At 45.4% G+C, this 5,076-nt stretch overlaps 1 pseudogene; it reads right to left on the reverse strand.

Annotated features, from left to right (window-relative positions):
- Positions 1 to 443: 443 nt before the first annotated feature.
- Positions 444 to 4,799, reverse strand: LOC141444856 (uncharacterized; annotated as a pseudogene).
- Positions 4,800 to 5,076: the final 277 nt, after the last annotated feature.

Consider the following 5,076-nt stretch of genomic DNA (forward strand, 5'->3'; position numbering starts at 1 on the left):
ACATTTATACTAGAGTCCAAAATTAGGCGAACTAGATTGTCAACTGAAAATGTTACCAGACATAGCAAAAAAAAGGCATAGGAATTTGTCGATACAACCTTGTGTAGACGCGGAATTAAAACGTTTGTCACTTTTGGACTTTATTTTCATAGCTTTAGGCCTGAAAACGACAAAAAGGATAACAACAAATGATAACGTAACGAAAACTTCACAATAACTGAAATAGAGCCAAGCAAGCCGATGGCAGTTAAGTCGAATGACATATATGAAATTTCAATAAAACAAAATGGCGGATGGCGTCCTTCCCGATGGGGTGACACTCTTTCCCGGCCCGGATAATACCGACATGGAAATACCGACCCTGTTTTTCTTGTACACCTCCATAGAAGCTCCTGTCAGTTTTCTATGGGCGGGTAGACAAAAACAGGGCCGTATTTCCATGTCGGTGTTATCCGGGCGGGAAAGAGTGTCACCCTCCCGATGTTCAAAATTTTTTTTTTAATTTTCATATAAAAGATTTTCATTTGTTATTATTTCGTATTGAGTTTTTTTCTTACATCGATATTAAGTTTTTTTGTTTTAGATCGATATTACAGCACTGGTGTAACTGTGGCAACATTTGTGTGTAATGAACTGTCAAGTTGGTTCGCCTAATTCTGGACTCGAGTATAGAAAAGTGCAGTTTCTAGAAGGTGTACAGTCAAGTGCAAAGATATCAACACGGCCAAAGTTAAAAAAATATGTATACCGACTTTATGCACTTTAAGATCGTGTATACATATTTTTATAACTTTGGCCGTGTTGATATCTTTGCTTTTGACTGTACCATAATCTTCCAAAGAAATCATAACGAAATTGATTACAATATAAAGATTATAGTTTGGCACGCGATTCATTTTCATCAACTATACAGTTAACTACAAACATCGACACGGCTAAAGTATACACGCGCAAAAATATATGTACACGTCTTTATAACCATAATGTTAAGGTTGCGTTTCTTGACGTCAGGAAAACGTCACGAATCGTAACTTAGTAACTGCATCGAAACTTTCTATTGGGTCCAACAACAAACATAATCTGACTTTTTATCATCAGTATTTAAACGCAATATTATTATTTTTGTGCTGAAATAGCATCAGAATTTCTTTTTAATAAGTGGACAACTGAAATATAAAAAATGGACAACTTTTTGAGATACAGTCATTTCTGTAACTTTAGCTGTATCAACGTCTTTGTAGTTGACTGTACATCTTGAAAGACCGCACATTTCTGGAGTGTGTCCACAATCCTATCTCATCCAGCAATCCTGGCTCACCACTTAAAAACGCACTGCATATAGTCTAAGCACTACTCACTCACACTCCCCACTATATCCTTAGCTCTCTTGCTCCATATCCTCCTGTTCCGGCTTGTCCTCCCCCCACGAATCCCCCACTATATACTCCTGCCCCTCCGTATACTCATCCTGAGCTATCACCACTTCAACCACCTCTTTATCCCCAACATAGTACTCTTTATCGCTCAAATTGGCATTATGAGCTTTAAGATGATAATTTAAATGACTGGATTGCTTAAATCTCTTCTGACAGAGCGCACACTGGAAGGGAGCTACATGTGTATGGGTCCTCATATGCTGCTTCAAATGAACCGACTGGCAGAACTTCTTGTCGCATATAACACATCTGTAAGGCTTAACTTTCGTATGGATCCTTAAGTGTTGGTCCAGTCCACTTTTTTGTGTGAAAGCCTTGGGGCAGAAAGTGCAAGGGAACGGTCTGTCGCCAGTATGCATACGCATGTGTTGTTGCACGCCGCCTTGCTGGGTGAAACGTTTGTGGCAGACGCTGCATTCGAACGGTTTTAGCTTCACGTGGGCATTATTCGTATGGTCTGTTAGCTCGTCGATGGTTTCGAATCCTAGGCCGCATACCTGGGGAACATAGATATGTATTATTAGATTTTTGTATTGTTATCGATATTTCTTTTTTACAAGCTTTAATTTTTAAATTGCACTTTTACACTTGTTCAAAATTTCATTTTTAACACAAGCTCTTTTGTTGACTGTACTTGCTTTGTCATCCAAACTACATTTCAGTATCAATTTTCAAGTCCTGACCACCAGATTTGGCTATCAGGTGTTATTGTCACCGGATAAGTATAACAAATTTTACTTTTTAATCAGATACCATGAAGGTTTCATTGGTTGTTTATGGTTTGAGTGAGTCGCTTATAGTGGTTTCAGCGGTCGCTTAGTACTTTGAGCGATCGTTTATACTATAAGCTTTATAGTGGTTTCAGCGGTCGCTTAGTACTTTGAGCGATCGCTTTATATATAAGCTTTATAGTGGTCTCAGCGGTCGCTTAGTACTTTGAGCGATCGTTTTATTATAAGCTTTATAGTGGTATCAGCGGTCGCTTAGTACTTTGAGCGATCGATTATACTATAAGCTTTATAGTGGTTTCAGCGGTCGCTTAGTACTTTGAGCGATCGTTTATACTATAAGCTTTATAGTAGTTTCAGCGGTCGCTTATAGTTGTGGGTCGGGGTGGCTGACCTGGCAGGCGTGCGGCGCATGCGCGGGCGTGAGCGGCGCCTCGCAGACCTGGCAGCGCACTCCCTTGGTCTCAGCGGTCCCTTATAGTAGTGGTCGGGGTGGCTGACCTGGCAGGCGTGCGGCGCATGCGCGGGCGTGAGCGGCGCCTCGCAGACCTGGCAGCGCACTCCCTTGGTCTCAGCGGTCCCTTATAGTAGTGGTCGGGGTGGCTGACCTGGCAGGCGTGCGGCGCATGCGCGGGCGTGAGCGGCGCCTCGCAGACCTGGCAGCGCACTCCCTTGGTCTCAGCGGTCCCTTATAGTAGTGGTCGGGGTGGCTGACCTGGCAGGCGTGCGGCGCATGCGCGGGCGTGAGCGGCGCCTCGCAGACCTGCAGCGCACTCCTTGGTCTCAGCGGTCCCTTATAGTAGTGTCGGGGTGGCTGACCTGGCAGGCGTGCGGCGCATGCGCGGGCGTGAGCGGCGCCTCGCAGACCTGGCAGCGCACTCCTTGGTCTCAGCGGTCCCTTATAGTAGTGGGTCGGGGTGGCTGACCTGGCAGGCGTGCGGCGCATGCGCGGGCGTGAGCGGCGCCTCGCAGACCTGGCAGCGCACTCCCTTGGTCTCAGCGGTCCCTTATAGTAGTGGTCGGGGTGGCTGACCTGGCAGGCGTGCGGCGCATGCGCGGGCGTGAGCGGCGCCTCGCAGACCTGGCAGCGCACTCCCTTGGTCTCAGCGGTCCCTTATAGTAGTGGTCGGGGTGGCTGACCTGGCAGGCGTGCGGCGCATGCGCGGGCGTGAGCGGCGCCTCGCAGACCTGGCAGCGCACTCCCTTGGTCTCAGCGGTCCCTTATAGTAGTGGTCGGGGTGGCTGACCTGGCAGGCGTGCGGCGCATGCGCGGGCGTGAGCGGCGCCTCGCAGACCTGGCAGCGCACTCCCTTGCGCCGGCGCGTGTGCTCGTCGCGGTGGTGCGCCGAGTACTCGCAGCACGAGAAGAATATCTGGTGGCACGTGCCGCCCGCTATCGTCGACGACGGCTGCAGGCACTCGAACGGACCGCTGGAGACAAACGTTCGATTAATAAATAAATAATAAAATAAAAAAGGTTTATTGTAAAAAAAAAATCTCATCATCAGCTGACGACCGGATAGCTAAGTGGTTAGAGAGCCTGACTATGAAGCCTGAGGTTCTCGGTTCGATCCCCGGCCGGGGCAAAGTAGTTTGTGTAGTTGTGATTTTATGACTATTATTAAATTTAAAAATTAGCTTTCAGAGCCACAGTTACCGTATCGACGGGATGAACATTAAATGTTTGACAGTTACAAAACCCATGAACATTTTCTATGGGAAAATGTTTTTAGTATGTACTAGCTTAAGCCCGCGACTTCGTCTGCGCGATCTTAGGTTATGCGCGGGTGGCGCCTCTACCGGAATAAAAGGTATCCTATGTTGATCCTTGGGGTTCAAAAATACCTATACATACACCAAATTTCATCAAAATCGTTCAGTGGTTTTCGACGTGAAAGCGTAACAGACAGACAGAGTTACTTTCGCATTTATAATATTAGTAGGGGAAGTAGGGATTTCGGTCTTTTTTTGCCAACGAACTTGCAAAATCTGGAACGAGCTTGCCGCTGAGGTTTCCCATGAGTTACGACCTGGGTGCCTTTAAAAGAGGCGAGTTTACAATTTTTCTGCCAGGGCCGACAACACACTGGCACGCGTAAAGCGCTGCGGGTGTCTATGGACGGTGGTGATCACTTAACATCAGATGACCCACTAGTTCGTTTGTTGGCCTCTCTAACATAAATATATATATATTTTCGTCATTTTACAAAACAAATCACCAAAACATTAAAATCCAGCCGTTCCCGATTATAAGTGTTCGGACAAACCCGACTAAACAACTCACGTTATAGGCTGAGCTTCTTTCTCCTTCCTGATCGGGACGACTTTCTCCTTAGCCTTTCTTTGGCCTTCTCTTTCGCCTTGTCCAGTCTCCTCTTCTTGACTGAGCCGTTTATCATTCCTGTAGCCGTTGCCGTCTCCATCGCTAGAGGGTCGTGGTCGTCAGCTGAAAAAAAAAATTGTAAAATACTTCTATCTCTTAAATCCTACTAATATTATAAATGTGAAAGTTTGTGAGTGAGTGAGTTAGTGAGTGAGTATGTTTGTTACTTCTTCACGCTGAAACAGCTAGACGGATTTGGATGAAATTTGGCAAAACGTTAGTTCATAACCTGGATTAAAACATAGGATACTTTTTATCCCGATACTCCTACGGGATAGGGATAAAATATCTAAATAACAACCGCTGGGCTTAGAGTCATGAAATTTGGTATGTAGGTAGTTGGACGTCTGGAATAAATAATAAATATAACGGGACAATTAACACCAATTAACCTAGTCCCAAGTAAGCTTAATAGCAAAGCTTGTGTTATGGGTACTAAGCAACGGATAAATATAATTATTTAGATAGATACATACTTAAAATACATATTAACCACCCAAAGACCCGAGAACAAACATTCGTATTTTTC

The sequence above is a fragment of the Choristoneura fumiferana genome, chromosome 30 (genome assembly GCF_025370935.1).
Source record: "Choristoneura fumiferana chromosome 30, NRCan_CFum_1, whole genome shotgun sequence".
NCBI classification, from domain to species: Eukaryota; Metazoa; Arthropoda; class Insecta; order Lepidoptera; family Tortricidae; genus Choristoneura; species Choristoneura fumiferana.